Here is a 16,116-nt window from a genome sequence, read left to right as displayed (position 1 = left end):
GAATACTAGGTGTTGTAAGCTTTTTTAAGAAAAAAAAAAAAGAGTCCCTGAGCTTCTTCAAAAACCCTTAAAAAGTCTCTGAGATTCTTCAGAAAGCATGAAAGAGTTTGAGTTTTTTCAAAAGTTGTTCTTAGTTTTCTTCACTAATGGTCTAACCTTTTAAATAGCCCAATTTTGGCAGCAGTTTTCGCTTACGGCCATACCACCTTGGGCACGCCCGATCTCGTCTGATCTCGGAAGCTAAGCAGGGTCGGGCCTGGTTAGTACTTGGATGGGAGACCGCCTGGGAATACCAGGTGCTGTAAGCTTTTAAAAAAAAAAAAAAGAGTGCCTGAGCTTCAAAAAGCCTTAAAAAGTCTCTGAGATTCTTCAGAAAGCATGAAAGAGTTTGAGTTTTTTCAAAAGTTGTTCTTAGTTTTCTTCACTAATGGTCTAACCTTTTAAATAGCCCAATTTTGGCAGCAGTATTCGCTTACGGCCATACCACCTTGGGCACGCCCGATCTCGTCTGATCTCGGAAGCTAAGCAGGGTCGGGCCTGGTTAGTACTTGGATGGGAGACCGCCTGGGAATACCAGGTGCTGTAAGCTTTTAAAAAAAAAAAAAAGAGTCCCTGAGCTTCAAAAAGCCTTAAAAAGTCTCTGAGATTCTTCAGAAAGCATGAAAGAGTTTGAGTTTTTTCAAAAGTTCTTCTTAGTCTTCTTCACTAATGGTCTAAGCTTTTAAATAAGGCCTGGTTAGTACTTGGATGGGAGGCCGCATGGGAATACTAGGTGTTGTAAGCTTTTTTAAGAAAAAAAAAAAAGAGTCCCTGAGCTTCTTCAAAAAGCCTTAAAAAGTCTCTGAGATTCTTCAGAAAGCATGAAAGAGCTTGAGTTTTTTCAAAAGTTGTTCTTAGTTTTCTTCACTAATGGTCTAACCTTTTAAATAGCCCAATTTTGGCAGCAGTTTTAGCTTACGGCCATACCACCTTGGGCACGCCCGATCTCGTCTGATCTCGGAAGCTAAGCAGGGTCGGGCCTGGTTAGTACTTGGATGGGAGACCGCCTGGGAATACCAGGTGCTGTAAGCTTTTAAAAAAAAAAAAAAGAGTGCCTGAGCTTCAAAAAGCCTTAAAAAGTCTCTGAGATTCTTCAGAAAGCATGAAAGAGTTTGAGTTTTTTCAAAAGTTGTTCTTAGTTTTCTTCACTAATGGTCTAACCTTTTAAATAGCCCAATTTTGGCAGCAGTATTCGCTTACGGCCATACCACCTTGGGCACGCCCGATCTCGTCTGATCTCGGAAGCTAAGCAGGGTCGGGCCTGGTTAGTACTTGGATGGGAGACCGCCTGGGAATACCAGGTGCTGTAAGCTTTTAAAAAAAAAAAAAAGAGTCCCTGAGCTTCAAAAAGCCTTAAAAAGTCTCTGAGATTCTTCAGAAAGCATGAAAGAGTTTGAGTTTTTTCAAAAGTTCTTCTTAGTCTTCTTCACTAATGGTCTAAGCTTTTAAATAAGGCCTGGTTAGTACTTGGATGGGAGGCCGCATGGGAATACTAGGTGTTGTAAGCTTTTTTAAGAAAAAAAAAAAAGAGTCCCTGAGCTTCTTCAAAAAGCCTTAAAAAGTCTCTGAGATTCTTCAGAAAGCATGAAAGAGCTTGAGTTTTTTCAAAAGTTGTTCTTAGTTTTCTTCACTAATGGTCTAACCTTTTAAATAGCCCAATTTTGGCAGCAGTTTTAGCTTACGGCCATACCACCTTGGGCACGCCCGATCTCGTCTGATCTCGGAAGCTAAGCAGGGTCGGGCCTGGTTAGTACTTGGATGGGAGACCGCCTGGGAATACCAGGTGCTGTAAGCTTTTAAAAAAAAAAAATAAAAAAAAAAGAGTGCCTGAGCTTCAAAAAGCCTTAAAAAGTCTCTGAGATTCTTCAGAAAGCATGAAAGAGTTTGAGTTTTTTCAAAAGTTCTTCTTAGTCTTCTTCACTAATGGTCTAAGCTTTTAAATAAGGCCTGGTTAGTACTTGGATGGGAGGCCGCATGGGAATACTAGGTGTTGTAAGCTTTTTTAAGAAAAAAAAAAAAGAGTCCCTGAGCTTCTTCAAAAAGCCTTAAAAAGTCTCTGAGATTCTTCAGAAAGCATGAAAGAGCTTGAGTTTTTTCAAAAGTTGTTCTTAGTTTTCTTCACTAATGGTCTAACCTTTTAAATAGCCCAATTTTGGCAGCAGTTTTAGCTTACGGCCATACCACCTTGGGCACGCCCGATCTCGTCTGATCTCGGAAGCTAAGCAGGGTCGGGCCTGGTTAGTACTTGGATGGGAGACCGCCTGGGAATACCAGGTGCTGTAAGCTTTTAAAAAAAAAAAAAAAAAAAAAAAGAGTGCCTGAGCTTCAAAAAGCCTTAAAAAGTCTCTGAGATTCTTCAGAAAGCATGAAAGAGTTTGAGTTTTTTCAAAAGTTCTTCTTAGTCTTCTTCACTAATGGTCTAAGCTTTTAAATAAGGCCTGGTTAGTACTTGGATGGGAGGCCGCATGGGAATACTAGGTGTTGTAAGCTTTTTTAAGAAAAAAAAAAAAGAGTCCCTGAGCTTCTTCAAAAACCCTTAAAAAGTCTCTGAGATTCTTCAGAAAGCATGAAAGAGTTTGAGTTTTTTCAAAAGTTGTTCTTAGTTTTCTTCACTAATGGTCTAACCTTTTAAATAGCCCAATTTTGGCAGCAGTTTTCGCTTACGGCCATACCACCTTGGGCACGCCCGATCTCGTCTGATCTCGGAAGCTAAGCAGGGTCGGGCCTGGTTAGTACTTGGATGGGAGACCGCCTGGGAATACCAGGTGCTGTAAGCTTTTAAAAAAAAAAAAAAGAGTGCCTGAGCTTCAAAAAGCCTTAAAAAGTCTCTGAGATTCTTCAGAAAGCATGAAAGAGTTTGAGTTTTTTCAAAAGTTGTTCTTAGTTTTCTTCACTAATGGTCTAACCTTTTAAATAGCCCAATTTTGGCAGCAGTATTCGCTTACGGCCATACCACCTTGGGCACGCCCGATCTCGTCTGATCTCGGAAGCTAAGCAGGGTCGGGCCTGGTTAGTACTTGGATGGGAGACCGCCTGGGAATACCAGGTGCTGTAAGCTTTTAAAAAAAAAAAAAAGAGTCCCTGAGCTTCAAAAAGCCTTAAAAAGTCTCTGAGATTCTTCAGAAAGCATGAAAGAGTTTGAGTTTTTTCAAAAGTTCTTCTTAGTCTTCTTCACTAATGGTCTAAGCTTTTAAATAAGGCCTGGTTAGTACTTGGATGGGAGGCCGCATGGGAATACTAGGTGTTGTAAGCTTTTTTAAGAAAAAAAAAAAAGAGTCCCTGAGCTTCTTCAAAAAGCCTTAAAAAGTCTCTGAGATTCTTCAGAAAGCATGAAAGAGCTTGAGTTTTTTCAAAAGTTGTTCTTAGTTTTCTTCACTAATGGTCTAACCTTTTAAATAGCCCAATTTTGGCAGCAGTTTTAGCTTACGGCCATACCACCTTGGGCACGCCCGATCTCGTCTGATCTCGGAAGCTAAGCAGGGTCGGGCCTGGTTAGTACTTGGATGGGAGACCGCCTGGGAATACCAGGTGCTGTAAGCTTTTAAAAAAAAAAAAAAAAAAAAAAGAGTGCCTGAGCTTCAAAAAGCCTTAAAAAGTCTCTGAGATTCTTCAGAAAGCATGAAAGAGTTTGAGTTTTTTCAAAAGTTCTTCTTAGTCTTCTTCACTAATGGTCTAAGCTTTTAAATAAGGCCTGGTTAGTACTTGGATGGGAGGCCGCATGGGAATACTAGGTGTTGTAAGCTTTTTTAAGAAAAAAAAAAAAGAGTCCCTGAGCTTCTTCAAAAACCCTTAAAAAGTCTCTGAGATTCTTCAGAAAGCATGAAAGAGTTTGAGTTTTTTCAAAAGTTGTTCTTAGTTTTCTTCACTAATGGTCTAACCTTTTAAATAGCCCAATTTTGGCAGCAGTTTTCGCTTACGGCCATACCACCTTGGGCACGCCCGATCTCGTCTGATCTCGGAAGCTAAGCAGGGTCGGGCCTGGTTAGTACTTGGATGGGAGACCGCCTGGGAATACCAGGTGCTGTAAGCTTTTAAAAAAAAAAAAAAGAGTGCCTGAGCTTCAAAAAGCCTTAAAAAGTCTCTGAGATTCTTCAGAAAGCATGAAAGAGTTTGAGTTTTTTCAAAAGTTGTTCTTAGTTTTCTTCACTAATGGTCTAACCTTTTAAATAGCCCAATTTTGGCAGCAGTATTCGCTTACGGCCATACCACCTTGGGCACGCCCGATCTCGTCTGATCTCGGAAGCTAAGCAGGGTCGGGCCTGGTTAGTACTTGGATGGGAGACCGCCTGGGAATACCAGGTGCTGTAAGCTTTTAAAAAAAAAAAAAAGAGTCCCTGAGCTTCAAAAAGCCTTAAAAAGTCTCTGAGATTCTTCAGAAAGCATGAAAGAGTTTGAGTTTTTTCAAAAGTTCTTCTTAGTCTTCTTCACTAATGGTCTAAGCTTTTAAATAAGGCCTGGTTAGTACTTGGATGGGAGGCCGCATGGGAATACTAGGTGTTGTAAGCTTTTTTAAGAAAAAAAAAAAAGAGTCCCTGAGCTTCTTCAAAAAGCCTTAAAAAGTCTCTGAGATTCTTCAGAAAGCATGAAAGAGCTTGAGTTTTTTCAAAAGTTGTTCTTAGTTTTCTTCACTAATGGTCTAACCTTTTAAATAGCCCAATTTTGGCAGCAGTTTTAGCTTACGGCCATACCACCTTGGGCACGCCCGATCTCGTCTGATCTCGGAAGCTAAGCAGGGTCGGGCCTGGTTAGTACTTGGATGGGAGACCGCCTGGGAATACCAGGTGCTGTAAGCTTTTAAAAAAAAAAAAAAGAGTGCCTGAGCTTCAAAAAGCCTTAAAAAGTCTCTGAGATTCTTCAGAAAGCATGAAAGAGTTTGAGTTTTTTCAAAAGTTGTTCTTAGTTTTCTTCACTAATGGTCTAACCTTTTAAATAGCCCAATTTTGGCAGCAGTTTTAGCTTACGGCCATACCACCTTGGGCACGCCCGATCTCGTCTGATCTCGGAAGCTAAGCAGGGTCGGGCCTGGTTAGTACTTGGATGGGAGACCGCCTGGGAATACCAGGTGCTGTAAGCTTTTAAAAAAAAAAAAAAGAGTCCCTGAGCTTCAAAAAGCCTTAAAAAGTCTCTGAGATTCTTCAGAAAGCATGAAAGAGTTTGAGTTTTTTCAAAAGTTGTTCTTAGTTTTCTTCACTAATGGTCTAACCTTTTAAATAGCCCAATTTTGGCAGCAGTTTTCGCTTACGGCCATACCACCTTGGGCACGCCCGATCTCGTCTGATCTCGGAAGCTAAGCAGGGTCGGGCCTGGTTAGTACTTGGATGGGAGACCGCCTGGGAATACCAGGTGCTGTAAGCTTTTAAAAAAAAAAAATAAAAAAAAAAGAGTGCCTGAGCTTCAAAAAGCCTTAAAAAGTCTCTGAGATTCTTCAGAAAGCATGAAAGAGTTTGAGTTTTTTCAAAAGTTCTTCTTAGTCTTCTTCACTAATGGTCTAAGCTTTTAAATAAGGCCTGGTTAGTACTTGGATGGGAGGCCGCATGGGAATACTAGGTGTTGTAAGCTTTTTTAAGAAAAAAAAAAAAGAGTCCCTGAGCTTCTTCAAAAAGCCTTAAAAAGTCTCTGAGATTCTTCAGAAAGCATGAAAGAGCTTGAGTTTTTTCAAAAGTTGTTCTTAGTTTTCTTCACTAATGGTCTAACCTTTTAAATAGCCCAATTTTGGCAGCAGTTTTAGCTTACGGCCATACCACCTTGGGCACGCCCGATCTCGTCTGATCTCGGAAGCTAAGCAGGGTCGGGCCTGGTTAGTACTTGGATGGGAGACCGCCTGGGAATACCAGGTGCTGTAAGCTTTTAAAAAAAAAAAATAAAAAAAAAAGAGTGCCTGAGCTTCAAAAAGCCTTAAAAAGTCTCTGAGATTCTTCAGAAAGCATGAAAGAGTTTGAGTTTTTTCAAAAGTTCTTCTTAGTCTTCTTCACTAATGGTCTAAGCTTTTAAATAAGGCCTGGTTAGTACTTGGATGGGAGGCCGCATGGGAATACTAGGTGTTGTAAGCTTTTTTAAGAAAAAAAAAAAAGAGTCCCTGAGCTTCTTCAAAAAGCCTTAAAAAGTCTCTGAGATTCTTCAGAAAGCATGAAAGAGCTTGAGTTTTTTCAAAAGTTGTTCTTAGTTTTCTTCACTAATGGTCTAACCTTTTAAATAGCCCAATTTTGGCAGCAGTTTTAGCTTACGGCCATACCACCTTGGGCACGCCCGATCTCGTCTGATCTCGGAAGCTAAGCAGGGTCGGGCCTGGTTAGTACTTGGATGGGAGACCGCCTGGGAATACCAGGTGCTGTAAGCTTTTAAAAAAAAAAAAAAAAAAAAAAAGAGTGCCTGAGCTTCAAAAAGCCTTAAAAAGTCTCTGAGATTCTTCAGAAAGCATGAAAGAGTTTGAGTTTTTTCAAAAGTTCTTCTTAGTCTTCTTCACTAATGGTCTAAGCTTTTAAATAAGGCCTGGTTAGTACTTGGATGGGAGGCCGCATGGGAATACTAGGTGTTGTAAGCTTTTTTAAGAAAAAAAAAAAAGAGTCCCTGAGCTTCTTCAAAAACCCTTAAAAAGTCTCTGAGATTCTTCAGAAAGCATGAAAGAGTTTGAGTTTTTTCAAAAGTTGTTCTTAGTTTTCTTCACTAATGGTCTAACCTTTTAAATAGCCCAATTTTGGCAGCAGTTTTCGCTTACGGCCATACCACCTTGGGCACGCCCGATCTCGTCTGATCTCGGAAGCTAAGCAGGGTCGGGCCTGGTTAGTACTTGGATGGGAGACCGCCTGGGAATACCAGGTGCTGTAAGCTTTTAAAAAAAAAAAAAAGAGTGCCTGAGCTTCAAAAAGCCTTAAAAAGTCTCTGAGATTCTTCAGAAAGCATGAAAGAGTTTGAGTTTTTTCAAAAGTTGTTCTTAGTTTTCTTCACTAATGGTCTAACCTTTTAAATAGCCCAATTTTGGCAGCAGTATTCGCTTACGGCCATACCACCTTGGGCACGCCCGATCTCGTCTGATCTCGGAAGCTAAGCAGGGTCGGGCCTGGTTAGTACTTGGATGGGAGACCGCCTGGGAATACCAGGTGCTGTAAGCTTTTAAAAAAAAAAAAAAGAGTCCCTGAGCTTCAAAAAGCCTTAAAAAGTCTCTGAGATTCTTCAGAAAGCATGAAAGAGTTTGAGTTTTTTCAAAAGTTCTTCTTAGTCTTCTTCACTAATGGTCTAAGCTTTTAAATAAGGCCTGGTTAGTACTTGGATGGGAGGCCGCATGGGAATACTAGGTGTTGTAAGCTTTTTTAAGAAAAAAAAAAAAGAGTCCCTGAGCTTCTTCAAAAAGCCTTAAAAAGTCTCTGAGATTCTTCAGAAAGCATGAAAGAGCTTGAGTTTTTTCAAAAGTTGTTCTTAGTTTTCTTCACTAATGGTCTAACCTTTTAAATAGCCCAATTTTGGCAGCAGTTTTAGCTTACGGCCATACCACCTTGGGCACGCCCGATCTCGTCTGATCTCGGAAGCTAAGCAGGGTCGGGCCTGGTTAGTACTTGGATGGGAGACCGCCTGGGAATACCAGGTGCTGTAAGCTTTTAAAAAAAAAAAAAAAAAAAAAAAGAGTGCCTGAGCTTCAAAAAGCCTTAAAAAGTCTCTGAGATTCTTCAGAAAGCATGAAAGAGTTTGAGTTTTTTCAAAAGTTCTTCTTAGTCTTCTTCACTAATGGTCTAAGCTTTTAAATAAGGCCTGGTTAGTACTTGGATGGGAGGCCGCATGGGAATACTAGGTGTTGTAAGCTTTTTTAAGAAAAAAAAAAAAGAGTCCCTGAGCTTCTTCAAAAACCCTTAAAAAGTCTCTGAGATTCTTCAGAAAGCATGAAAGAGTTTGAGTTTTTTCAAAAGTTGTTCTTAGTTTTCTTCACTAATGGTCTAACCTTTTAAATAGCCCAATTTTGGCAGCAGTTTTCGCTTACGGCCATACCACCTTGGGCACGCCCGATCTCGTCTGATCTCGGAAGCTAAGCAGGGTCGGGCCTGGTTAGTACTTGGATGGGAGACCGCCTGGGAATACCAGGTGCTGTAAGCTTTTAAAAAAAAAAAAAAGAGTGCCTGAGCTTCAAAAAGCCTTAAAAAGTCTCTGAGATTCTTCAGAAAGCATGAAAGAGTTTGAGTTTTTTCAAAAGTTGTTCTTAGTTTTCTTCACTAATGGTCTAACCTTTTAAATAGCCCAATTTTGGCAGCAGTATTCGCTTACGGCCATACCACCTTGGGCACGCCCGATCTCGTCTGATCTCGGAAGCTAAGCAGGGTCGGGCCTGGTTAGTACTTGGATGGGAGACCGCCTGGGAATACCAGGTGCTGTAAGCTTTTAAAAAAAAAAAAAAGAGTCCCTGAGCTTCAAAAAGCCTTAAAAAGTCTCTGAGATTCTTCAGAAAGCATGAAAGAGTTTGAGTTTTTTCAAAAGTTCTTCTTAGTCTTCTTCACTAATGGTCTAAGCTTTTAAATAAGGCCTGGTTAGTACTTGGATGGGAGGCCGCATGGGAATACTAGGTGTTGTAAGCTTTTTTAAGAAAAAAAAAAAAGAGTCCCTGAGCTTCTTCAAAAAGCCTTAAAAAGTCTCTGAGATTCTTCAGAAAGCATGAAAGAGCTTGAGTTTTTTCAAAAGTTGTTCTTAGTTTTCTTCACTAATGGTCTAACCTTTTAAATAGCCCAATTTTGGCAGCAGTTTTAGCTTACGGCCATACCACCTTGGGCACGCCCGATCTCGTCTGATCTCGGAAGCTAAGCAGGGTCGGGCCTGGTTAGTACTTGGATGGGAGACCGCCTGGGAATACCAGGTGCTGTAAGCTTTTAAAAAAAAAAAAAAAAAAAAAAAGAGTGCCTGAGCTTCAAAAAGCCTTAAAAAGTCTCTGAGATTCTTCAGAAAGCATGAAAGAGTTTGAGTTTTTTCAAAAGTTCTTCTTAGTCTTCTTCACTAATGGTCTAAGCTTTTAAATAAGGCCTGGTTAGTACTTGGATGGGAGGGCGCATGGGAATACTAGGTGTTGTAAGCTTTTTTAAGAAAAAAAAAAAAGAGTCCCTGAGCTTCTTCAAAAAGCCTTAAAAAGTCTCTGAGATTCTTCAGAAAGCAAGAAAGAGCTTGAGTTTTTTCAAAAGTTGTTCTTAGTTTTCTTCACTAATGGTCTAACCTTTTAAATAGCCCAATTTTGGCAGCAGTTTTAGCTTACGGCCATACCACCTTGGGCACGCCCGATCTCGTCTGATCTCGGAAGCTAAGCAGGGTCGGGCCTGGTTAGTACTTGGATGGGAGACCGCCTGGGAATACCAGGTGCTGTAAGCTTTTAAAAAAAAAAAAAAGAGTCCCTGAGCTTCAAAAAGCCTTAAAAAGTCTCTGAGATTCTTCAGAAAGCATGAAAGAGTTTGAGTTTTTTCAAAAGTTGTTCTTAGTTTTCTTCACTAATGGTCTAACCTTTTAAATAGCCCAATTTTGGCAGCAGTTTTCGCTTACGGCCATACCACCTTGGGCACGCCCGATCTCGTCTGATCTCGGAAGCTAAGCAGGGTCGGGCCTGGTTAGTACTTGGATGGGAGACCGCCTGGGAATACCAGGTGCTGTAAGCTTTTAAAAAAAAAAAATAAAAAAAAAAGAGTGCCTGAGCTTCAAAAAGCCTTAAAAAGTCTCTGAGATTCTTCAGAAAGCATGAAAGAGTTTGAGTTTTTTCAAAAGTTCTTCTTAGTCTTCTTCACTAATGGTCTAAGCTTTTAAATAAGGCCTGGTTAGTACTTGGATGGGAGGCCGCATGGGAATACTAGGTGTTGTAAGCTTTTTTAAGAAAAAAAAAAAAGAGTCCCTGAGCTTCTTCAAAAAGCCTTAAAAAGTCTCTGAGATTCTTCAGAAAGCATGAAAGAGCTTGAGTTTTTTCAAAAGTTGTTCTTAGTTTTCTTCACTAATGGTCTAACCTTTTAAATAGCCCAATTTTGGCAGCAGTTTTAGCTTACGGCCATACCACCTTGGGCACGCCCGATCTCGTCTGATCTCGGAAGCTAAGCAGGGTCGGGCCTGGTTAGTACTTGGATGGGAGACCGCCTGGGAATACCAGGTGCTGTAAGCTTTTAAAAAAAAAAAAAAAAAAAAAAAGAGTGCCTGAGCTTCAAAAAGCCTTAAAAAGTCTCTGAGATTCTTCAGAAAGCATGAAAGAGTTTGAGTTTTTTCAAAAGTTCTTCTTAGTCTTCTTCACTAATGGTCTAAGCTTTTAAATAAGGCCTGGTTAGTACTTGGATGGGAGGGCGCATGGGAATACTAGGTGTTGTAAGCTTTTTTAAGAAAAAAAAAAAAGAGTCCCTGAGCTTCTTCAAAAAGCCTTAAAAAGTCTCTGAGATTCTTCAGAAAGCAAGAAAGAGCTTGAGTTTTTTCAAAAGTTGTTCTTAGTTTTCTTCACTAATGGTCTAACCTTTTAAATAGCCCAATTTTGGCAGCAGTTTTAGCTTACGGCCATACCACCTTGGGCACGCCCGATCTCGTCTGATCTCGGAAGCTAAGCAGGGTCGGGCCTGGTTAGTACTTGGATGGGAGACCGCCTGGGAATACCAGGTGCTGTAAGCTTTTAAAAAAAAAAAAAAGAGTCCCTGAGCTTCAAAAAGCCTTAAAAAGTCTCTGAGATTCTTCAGAAAGCATGAAAGAGTTTGAGTTTTTTCAAAAGTTGTTCTTAGTTTTCTTCACTAATGGTCTAACCTTTTAAATAGCCCAATTTTGGCAGCAGTTTTCGCTTACGGCCATACCACCTTGGGCACGCCCGATCTCGTCTGATCTCGGAAGCTAAGCAGGGTCGGGCCTGGTTAGTACTTGGATGGGAGACCGCCTGGGAATACCAGGTGCTGTAAGCTTTTAAAAAAAAAAAATAAAAAAAAAAGAGTGCCTGAGCTTCAAAAAGCCTTAAAAAGTCTCTGAGATTCTTCAGAAAGCATGAAAGAGTTTGAGTTTTTTCAAAAGTTCTTCTTAGTCTTCTTCACTAATGGTCTAAGCTTTTAAATAAGGCCTGGTTAGTACTTGGATGGGAGGCCGCATGGGAATACTAGGTGTTGTAAGCTTTTTTAAGAAAAAAAAAAAAGAGTCCCTGAGCTTCTTCAAAAAGCCTTAAAAAGTCTCTGAGATTCTTCAGAAAGCATGAAAGAGCTTGAGTTTTTTCAAAAGTTGTTCTTAGTTTTCTTCACTAATGGTCTAACCTTTTAAATAGCCCAATTTTGGCAGCAGTTTTAGCTTACGGCCATACCACCTTGGGCACGCCCGATCTCGTCTGATCTCGGAAGCTAAGCAGGGTCGGGCCTGGTTAGTACTTGGATGGGAGACCGCCTGGGAATACCAGGTGCTGTAAGCTTTTAAAAAAAAAAAAAAAAAAAAAAGAGTGCCTGAGCTTCAAAAAGCCTTAAAAAGTCTCTGAGATTCTTCAGAAAGCATGAAAGAGTTTGAGTTTTTTCAAAAGTTCTTCTTAGTCTTCTTCACTAATGGTCTAAGCTTTTAAATAAGGCCTGGTTAGTACTTGGATGGGAGGCCGCATGGGAATACTAGGTGTTGTAAGCTTTTTTAAGAAAAAAAAAAAAGAGTCCCTGAGCTTCTTCAAAAACCCTTAAAAAGTCTCTGAGATTCTTCAGAAAGCATGAAAGAGTTTGAGTTTTTTCAAAAGTTGTTCTTAGTTTTCTTCACTAATGGTCTAACCTTTTAAATAGCCCAATTTTGGCAGCAGTTTTCGCTTACGGCCATACCACCTTGGGCACGCCCGATCTCGTCTGATCTCGGAAGCTAAGCAGGGTCGGGCCTGGTTAGTACTTGGATGGGAGACCGCCTGGGAATACCAGGTGCTGTAAGCTTTTAAAAAAAAAAAAAAGAGTGCCTGAGCTTCAAAAAGCCTTAAAAAGTCTCTGAGATTCTTCAGAAAGCATGAAAGAGTTTGAGTTTTTTCAAAAGTTGTTCTTAGTTTTCTTCACTAATGGTCTAACCTTTTAAATAGCCCAATTTTGGCAGCAGTTTTAGCTTACGGCCATACCACCTTGGGCACGCCCGATCTCGTCTGATCTCGGAAGCTAAGCAGGGTCGGGCCTGGTTAGTACTTGGATGGGAGACCGCCTGGGAATACCAGGTGCTGTAAGCTTTTAAAAAAAAAAAAAAGAGTCCCTGAGCTTCAAAAAGCCTTAAAAAGTCTCTGAGATTCTTCAGAAAGCATGAAAGAGTTTGAGTTTTTTCAAAAGTTGTTCTTAGTTTTCTTCACTAATGGTCTAACCTTTTAAATAGCCCAATTTTGGCAGCAGTTTTCGCTTACGGCCATACCACCTTGGGCACGCCCGATCTCGTCTGATCTCGGAAGCTAAGCAGGGTCGGGCCTGGTTAGTACTTGGATGGGAGACCGCCTGGGAATACCAGGTGCTGTAAGCTTTTAAAAAAAAAAAATAAAAAAAAAAGAGTGCCTGAGCTTCAAAAAGCCTTAAAAAGTCTCTGAGATTCTTCAGAAAGCATGAAAGAGTTTGAGTTTTTTCAAAAGTTCTTCTTAGTCTTCTTCACTAATGGTCTAAGCTTTTAAATAAGGCCTGGTTAGTACTTGGATGGGAGGCCGCATGGGAATACTAGGTGTTGTAAGCTTTTTTAAGAAAAAAAAAAAAGAGTCCCTGAGCTTCTTCAAAAAGCCTTAAAAAGTCTCTGAGATTCTTCAGAAAGCATGAAAGAGCTTGAGTTTTTTCAAAAGTTGTTCTTAGTTTTCTTCACTAATGGTCTAACCTTTTAAATAGCCCAATTTTGGCAGCAGTTTTAGCTTACGGCCATACCACCTTGGGCACGCCCGATCTCGTCTGATCTCGGAAGCTAAGCAGGGTCGGGCCTGGTTAGTACTTGGATGGGAGACCGCCTGGGAATACCAGGTGCTGTAAGCTTTTAAAAAAAAAAAATAAAAAAAAAAGAGTGCCTGAGCTTCAAAAAGCCTTAAAAAGTCTCTGAGATTCTTCAGAAAGCATGAAAGAGTTTGAGTTTTTTCAAAAGTTCTTCTTAGTCTTCTTCACTAATGGTCTAAGCTTTTAAATAAGGCCTGGTTAGTACTTGGATGGGAGGCCGCATGGGAATACTAGGTGTTGTAAGCTTTTTTAAGAAAAAAAAAAAAGAGTCCCTGAGCTTCTTCAAAAAGCCTTAAAAAGTCTCTGAGATTCTTCAGAAAGCATGAAAGAGCTTGAGTTTTTTCAAAAGTTGTTCTTAGTTTTCTTCACTAATGGTCTAACCTTTTAAATAGCCCAATTTTGGCAGCAGTTTTAGCTTACGGCCATACCACCTTGGGCACGCCCGATCTCGTCTGATCTCGGAAGCTAAGCAGGGTCGGGCCTGGTTAGTACTTGGATGGGAGACCGCCTGGGAATACCAGGTGCTGTAAGCTTTTAAAAAAAAAAAAAAAAAAAAAAGAGTGCCTGAGCTTCAAAAAGCCTTAAAAAGTCTCTGAGATTCTTCAGAAAGCATGAAAGAGTTTGAGTTTTTTCAAAAGTTCTTCTTAGTCTTCTTCACTAATGGTCTAAGCTTTTAAATAAGGCCTGGTTAGTACTTGGATGGGAGGCCGCATGGGAATACTAGGTGTTGTAAGCTTTTTTAAGAAAAAAAAAAAAGAGTCCCTGAGCTTCTTCAAAAACCCTTAAAAAGTCTCTGAGATTCTTCAGAAAGCATGAAAGAGTTTGAGTTTTTTCAAAAGTTGTTCTTAGTTTTCTTCACTAATGGTCTAACCTTTTAAATAGCCCAATTTTGGCAGCAGTTTTCGCTTACGGCCATACCACCTTGGGCACGCCCGATCTCGTCTGATCTCGGAAGCTAAGCAGGGTCGGGCCTGGTTAGTACTTGGATGGGAGACCGCCTGGGAATACCAGGTGCTGTAAGCTTTTAAAAAAAAAAAAAAGAGTGCCTGAGCTTCAAAAAGCCTTAAAAAGTCTCTGAGATTCTTCAGAAAGCATGAAAGAGTTTGAGTTTTTTCAAAAGTTGTTCTTAGTTTTCTTCACTAATGGTCTAACCTTTTAAATAGCCCAATTTTGGCAGCAGTATTCGCTTACGGCCATACCACCTTGGGCACGCCCGATCTCGTCTGATCTCGGAAGCTAAGCAGGGTCGGGCCTGGTTAGTACTTGGATGGGAGACCGCCTGGGAATACCAGGTGCTGTAAGCTTTTAAAAAAAAAAAAAAGAGTCCCTGAGCTTCAAAAAGCCTTAAAAAGTCTCTGAGATTCTTCAGAAAGCATGAAAGAGTTTGAGTTTTTTCAAAAGTTCTTCTTAGTCTTCTTCACTAATGGTCTAAGCTTTTAAATAAGGCCTGGTTAGTACTTGGATGGGAGGCCGCATGGGAATACTAGGTGTTGTAAGCTTTTTTAAGAAAAAAAAAAAAGAGTCCCTGAGCTTCTTCAAAAAGCCTTAAAAAGTCTCTGAGATTCTTCAGAAAGCATGAAAGAGCTTGAGTTTTTTCAAAAGTTGTTCTTAGTTTTCTTCACTAATGGTCTAACCTTTTAAATAGCCCAATTTTGGCAGCAGTTTTAGCTTACGGCCATACCACCTTGGGCACGCCCGATCTCGTCTGATCTCGGAAGCTAAGCAGGGTCGGGCCTGGTTAGTACTTGGATGGGAGACCGCCTGGGAATACCAGGTGCTGTAAGCTTTTAAAAAAAAAAAAAAGAGTCCCTGAGCTTCAAAAAGCCTTAAAAAGTCTCTGAGATTCTTCAGAAAGCATGAAAGAGTTTGAGTTTTTTCAAAAGTTGTTCTTAGTTTTCTTCACTAATGGTCTAACCTTTTAAATAGCCCAATTTTGGCAGCAGTTTTCGCTTACGGCCATACCACCTTGGGCACGCCCGATCTCGTCTGATCTCGGAAGCTAAGCAGGGTCGGGCCTGGTTAGTACTTGGATGGGAGACCGCCTGGGAATACCAGGTGCTGTAAGCTTTTAAAAAAAAAAAATAAAAAAAAAAGAGTGCCTGAGCTTCAAAAAGCCTTAAAAAGTCTCTGAGATTCTTCAGAAAGCATGAAAGAGTTTGAGTTTTTTCAAAAGTTCTTCTTAGTCTTCTTCACTAATGGTCTAAGCTTTTAAATAAGGCCTGGTTAGTACTTGGATGGGAGGCCGCATGGGAATACTAGGTGTTGTAAGCTTTTTTAAGAAAAAAAAAAAAGAGTCCCTGAGCTTCTTCAAAAAGCCTTAAAAAGTCTCTGAGATTCTTCAGAAAGCATGAAAGAGCTTGAGTTTTTTCAAAAGTTGTTCTTAGTTTTCTTCACTAATGGTCTAACCTTTTAAATAGCCCAATTTTGGCAGCAGTTTTAGCTTACGGCCATACCACCTTGGGCACGCCCGATCTCGTCTGATCTCGGAAGCTAAGCAGGGTCGGGCCTGGTTAGTACTTGGATGGGAGACCGCCTGGGAATACCAGGTGCTGTAAGCTTTTAAAAAAAAAAAAAAAAAAAAAAAAGAGTGCCTGAGCTTCAAAAAGCCTTAAAAAGTCTCTGAGATTCTTCAGAAAGCATGAAAGAGTTTGAGTTTTTTCAAAAGTTCTTCTTAGTCTTCTTCACTAATGGTCTAAGCTTTTAAATAAGGCCTGGTTAGTACTTGGATGGGAGGGCGCATGGGAATACTAGGTGTTGTAAGCTTTTTTAAGAAAAAAAAAAAAGAGTCCCTGAGCTTCTTCAAAAAGCCTTAAAAAGTCTCTGAGATTCTTCAGAAAGCAAGAAAGAGCTTGAGTTTTTTCAAAAGTTGTTCTTAGTTTTCTTCACTAATGGTCTAACCTTTTAAATAGCCCAATTTTGGCAGCAGTTTTAGCTTACGGCCATACCACCTTGGGCACGCCCGATCTCGTCTGATCTCGGAAGCTAAGCAGGGTCGGGCCTGGTTAGTACTTGGATGGGAGACCGCCTGGGAATACCAGGTGCTGTAAGCTTTTAAAAAAAAAAAAAAGAGTCCCTGAGCTTCAAAAAGCCTTAAAAAGTCTCTGAGATTCTTCAGAAAGCATGAAAGAGTTTGAGTTTTTTCAAAAGTTGTTCTTAGTTTTCTTCACTAATGGTCTAACCTTTTAAATAGCCCAATTTTGGCAGC

General features: G+C 40.4%; 39 non-coding genes across 39 annotated transcripts; all 39 read left to right on the top strand.

Moving 5' to 3' along the window:
* The first annotated feature begins 189 nt into the window (after positions 1–189).
* Positions 190–308, top strand: LOC143727764 (5S ribosomal RNA). Its single transcript, XR_013199752.1, has one exon. It is a non-coding gene; the product is annotated as a 5S ribosomal RNA (ribosomal RNA).
* Positions 309–470: 162 nt separating this feature from the next.
* Positions 471–589, top strand: LOC143727753 (5S ribosomal RNA). Its single transcript, XR_013199741.1, has one exon. It is a non-coding gene; the product is annotated as a 5S ribosomal RNA (ribosomal RNA).
* A 363-nt stretch (positions 590–952) lies between these two features.
* Positions 953–1,071, top strand: LOC143727741 (5S ribosomal RNA). Its single transcript, XR_013199730.1, has one exon. It is a non-coding gene; the product is annotated as a 5S ribosomal RNA (ribosomal RNA).
* Positions 1,072–1,233: 162 nt separating this feature from the next.
* LOC143727729 (5S ribosomal RNA) lies at positions 1,234–1,352 on the top strand. Its single transcript, XR_013199719.1, has one exon. It is a non-coding gene; the product is annotated as a 5S ribosomal RNA (ribosomal RNA).
* A 363-nt stretch (positions 1,353–1,715) lies between these two features.
* LOC143727718 (5S ribosomal RNA) lies at positions 1,716–1,834 on the top strand. Its single transcript, XR_013199708.1, has one exon. It is a non-coding gene; the product is annotated as a 5S ribosomal RNA (ribosomal RNA).
* A 372-nt stretch (positions 1,835–2,206) lies between these two features.
* LOC143727707 (5S ribosomal RNA) lies at positions 2,207–2,325 on the top strand. The gene has a single exon (XR_013199697.1). It is a non-coding gene; the product is annotated as a 5S ribosomal RNA (ribosomal RNA).
* A 372-nt stretch (positions 2,326–2,697) lies between these two features.
* Positions 2,698–2,816, top strand: LOC143727696 (5S ribosomal RNA). The gene has a single exon (XR_013199686.1). It is a non-coding gene; the product is annotated as a 5S ribosomal RNA (ribosomal RNA).
* Positions 2,817–2,978: 162 nt separating this feature from the next.
* On the top strand, positions 2,979–3,097 carry LOC143727685 (5S ribosomal RNA). Its single transcript, XR_013199675.1, has one exon. It is a non-coding gene; the product is annotated as a 5S ribosomal RNA (ribosomal RNA).
* Positions 3,098–3,460: 363 nt separating this feature from the next.
* LOC143727672 (5S ribosomal RNA) lies at positions 3,461–3,579 on the top strand. The gene has a single exon (XR_013199663.1). It is a non-coding gene; the product is annotated as a 5S ribosomal RNA (ribosomal RNA).
* A 371-nt stretch (positions 3,580–3,950) lies between these two features.
* Positions 3,951–4,069, top strand: LOC143727661 (5S ribosomal RNA). Its single transcript, XR_013199652.1, has one exon. It is a non-coding gene; the product is annotated as a 5S ribosomal RNA (ribosomal RNA).
* Positions 4,070–4,231: 162 nt separating this feature from the next.
* LOC143727650 (5S ribosomal RNA) lies at positions 4,232–4,350 on the top strand. Its single transcript, XR_013199641.1, has one exon. It is a non-coding gene; the product is annotated as a 5S ribosomal RNA (ribosomal RNA).
* Positions 4,351–4,713: 363 nt separating this feature from the next.
* Positions 4,714–4,832, top strand: LOC143727639 (5S ribosomal RNA). Its single transcript, XR_013199630.1, has one exon. It is a non-coding gene; the product is annotated as a 5S ribosomal RNA (ribosomal RNA).
* A 162-nt stretch (positions 4,833–4,994) lies between these two features.
* LOC143727628 (5S ribosomal RNA) lies at positions 4,995–5,113 on the top strand. Its single transcript, XR_013199619.1, has one exon. It is a non-coding gene; the product is annotated as a 5S ribosomal RNA (ribosomal RNA).
* Positions 5,114–5,275: 162 nt separating this feature from the next.
* LOC143727617 (5S ribosomal RNA) lies at positions 5,276–5,394 on the top strand. Its single transcript, XR_013199608.1, has one exon. It is a non-coding gene; the product is annotated as a 5S ribosomal RNA (ribosomal RNA).
* A 372-nt stretch (positions 5,395–5,766) lies between these two features.
* LOC143727606 (5S ribosomal RNA) lies at positions 5,767–5,885 on the top strand. The gene has a single exon (XR_013199597.1). It is a non-coding gene; the product is annotated as a 5S ribosomal RNA (ribosomal RNA).
* A 372-nt stretch (positions 5,886–6,257) lies between these two features.
* On the top strand, positions 6,258–6,376 carry LOC143727595 (5S ribosomal RNA). Its single transcript, XR_013199586.1, has one exon. It is a non-coding gene; the product is annotated as a 5S ribosomal RNA (ribosomal RNA).
* A 372-nt stretch (positions 6,377–6,748) lies between these two features.
* On the top strand, positions 6,749–6,867 carry LOC143727584 (5S ribosomal RNA). Its single transcript, XR_013199575.1, has one exon. It is a non-coding gene; the product is annotated as a 5S ribosomal RNA (ribosomal RNA).
* A 162-nt stretch (positions 6,868–7,029) lies between these two features.
* LOC143727573 (5S ribosomal RNA) lies at positions 7,030–7,148 on the top strand. Its single transcript, XR_013199564.1, has one exon. It is a non-coding gene; the product is annotated as a 5S ribosomal RNA (ribosomal RNA).
* A 363-nt stretch (positions 7,149–7,511) lies between these two features.
* LOC143727561 (5S ribosomal RNA) lies at positions 7,512–7,630 on the top strand. The gene has a single exon (XR_013199552.1). It is a non-coding gene; the product is annotated as a 5S ribosomal RNA (ribosomal RNA).
* A 372-nt stretch (positions 7,631–8,002) lies between these two features.
* On the top strand, positions 8,003–8,121 carry LOC143727550 (5S ribosomal RNA). Its single transcript, XR_013199541.1, has one exon. It is a non-coding gene; the product is annotated as a 5S ribosomal RNA (ribosomal RNA).
* Positions 8,122–8,283: 162 nt separating this feature from the next.
* On the top strand, positions 8,284–8,402 carry LOC143727539 (5S ribosomal RNA). The gene has a single exon (XR_013199530.1). It is a non-coding gene; the product is annotated as a 5S ribosomal RNA (ribosomal RNA).
* A 363-nt stretch (positions 8,403–8,765) lies between these two features.
* Positions 8,766–8,884, top strand: LOC143727513 (5S ribosomal RNA). Its single transcript, XR_013199516.1, has one exon. It is a non-coding gene; the product is annotated as a 5S ribosomal RNA (ribosomal RNA).
* A 372-nt stretch (positions 8,885–9,256) lies between these two features.
* Positions 9,257–9,375, top strand: LOC143727394 (5S ribosomal RNA). The gene has a single exon (XR_013199477.1). It is a non-coding gene; the product is annotated as a 5S ribosomal RNA (ribosomal RNA).
* A 162-nt stretch (positions 9,376–9,537) lies between these two features.
* On the top strand, positions 9,538–9,656 carry LOC143727274 (5S ribosomal RNA). The gene has a single exon (XR_013199459.1). It is a non-coding gene; the product is annotated as a 5S ribosomal RNA (ribosomal RNA).
* A 372-nt stretch (positions 9,657–10,028) lies between these two features.
* On the top strand, positions 10,029–10,147 carry LOC143727158 (5S ribosomal RNA). The gene has a single exon (XR_013199366.1). It is a non-coding gene; the product is annotated as a 5S ribosomal RNA (ribosomal RNA).
* Positions 10,148–10,519: 372 nt separating this feature from the next.
* LOC143727044 (5S ribosomal RNA) lies at positions 10,520–10,638 on the top strand. The gene has a single exon (XR_013199255.1). It is a non-coding gene; the product is annotated as a 5S ribosomal RNA (ribosomal RNA).
* Positions 10,639–10,800: 162 nt separating this feature from the next.
* LOC143726929 (5S ribosomal RNA) lies at positions 10,801–10,919 on the top strand. Its single transcript, XR_013199151.1, has one exon. It is a non-coding gene; the product is annotated as a 5S ribosomal RNA (ribosomal RNA).
* Positions 10,920–11,291: 372 nt separating this feature from the next.
* On the top strand, positions 11,292–11,410 carry LOC143726811 (5S ribosomal RNA). Its single transcript, XR_013199040.1, has one exon. It is a non-coding gene; the product is annotated as a 5S ribosomal RNA (ribosomal RNA).
* A 371-nt stretch (positions 11,411–11,781) lies between these two features.
* LOC143726690 (5S ribosomal RNA) lies at positions 11,782–11,900 on the top strand. The gene has a single exon (XR_013198925.1). It is a non-coding gene; the product is annotated as a 5S ribosomal RNA (ribosomal RNA).
* Positions 11,901–12,062: 162 nt separating this feature from the next.
* On the top strand, positions 12,063–12,181 carry LOC143726571 (5S ribosomal RNA). The gene has a single exon (XR_013198813.1). It is a non-coding gene; the product is annotated as a 5S ribosomal RNA (ribosomal RNA).
* A 162-nt stretch (positions 12,182–12,343) lies between these two features.
* LOC143726513 (5S ribosomal RNA) lies at positions 12,344–12,462 on the top strand. Its single transcript, XR_013198754.1, has one exon. It is a non-coding gene; the product is annotated as a 5S ribosomal RNA (ribosomal RNA).
* Positions 12,463–12,834: 372 nt separating this feature from the next.
* Positions 12,835–12,953, top strand: LOC143726502 (5S ribosomal RNA). The gene has a single exon (XR_013198743.1). It is a non-coding gene; the product is annotated as a 5S ribosomal RNA (ribosomal RNA).
* Positions 12,954–13,325: 372 nt separating this feature from the next.
* Positions 13,326–13,444, top strand: LOC143726490 (5S ribosomal RNA). Its single transcript, XR_013198732.1, has one exon. It is a non-coding gene; the product is annotated as a 5S ribosomal RNA (ribosomal RNA).
* A 371-nt stretch (positions 13,445–13,815) lies between these two features.
* On the top strand, positions 13,816–13,934 carry LOC143726479 (5S ribosomal RNA). The gene has a single exon (XR_013198720.1). It is a non-coding gene; the product is annotated as a 5S ribosomal RNA (ribosomal RNA).
* Positions 13,935–14,096: 162 nt separating this feature from the next.
* Positions 14,097–14,215, top strand: LOC143726467 (5S ribosomal RNA). The gene has a single exon (XR_013198709.1). It is a non-coding gene; the product is annotated as a 5S ribosomal RNA (ribosomal RNA).
* A 363-nt stretch (positions 14,216–14,578) lies between these two features.
* Positions 14,579–14,697, top strand: LOC143726436 (5S ribosomal RNA). Its single transcript, XR_013198683.1, has one exon. It is a non-coding gene; the product is annotated as a 5S ribosomal RNA (ribosomal RNA).
* A 162-nt stretch (positions 14,698–14,859) lies between these two features.
* LOC143726323 (5S ribosomal RNA) lies at positions 14,860–14,978 on the top strand. Its single transcript, XR_013198572.1, has one exon. It is a non-coding gene; the product is annotated as a 5S ribosomal RNA (ribosomal RNA).
* Positions 14,979–15,350: 372 nt separating this feature from the next.
* LOC143726204 (5S ribosomal RNA) lies at positions 15,351–15,469 on the top strand. The gene has a single exon (XR_013198458.1). It is a non-coding gene; the product is annotated as a 5S ribosomal RNA (ribosomal RNA).
* A 373-nt stretch (positions 15,470–15,842) lies between these two features.
* LOC143727793 (5S ribosomal RNA) lies at positions 15,843–15,961 on the top strand. The gene has a single exon (XR_013199780.1). It is a non-coding gene; the product is annotated as a 5S ribosomal RNA (ribosomal RNA).
* The last annotated feature ends 155 nt before the right edge of the window (positions 15,962–16,116 follow it).

Source organism: Siphateles boraxobius, unplaced genomic scaffold, assembly GCF_051911475.1.
Source record: "Siphateles boraxobius isolate OS27281-9 unplaced genomic scaffold, OSU_SipBor_1 77, whole genome shotgun sequence".
Lineage (NCBI taxonomy): Eukaryota > Metazoa > Chordata > Actinopteri > Cypriniformes > Leuciscidae > Siphateles > Siphateles boraxobius.
Note: the sequence above shows the minus strand (reverse complement) of the source record. Positions and strands in the feature narration are given on the sequence as shown.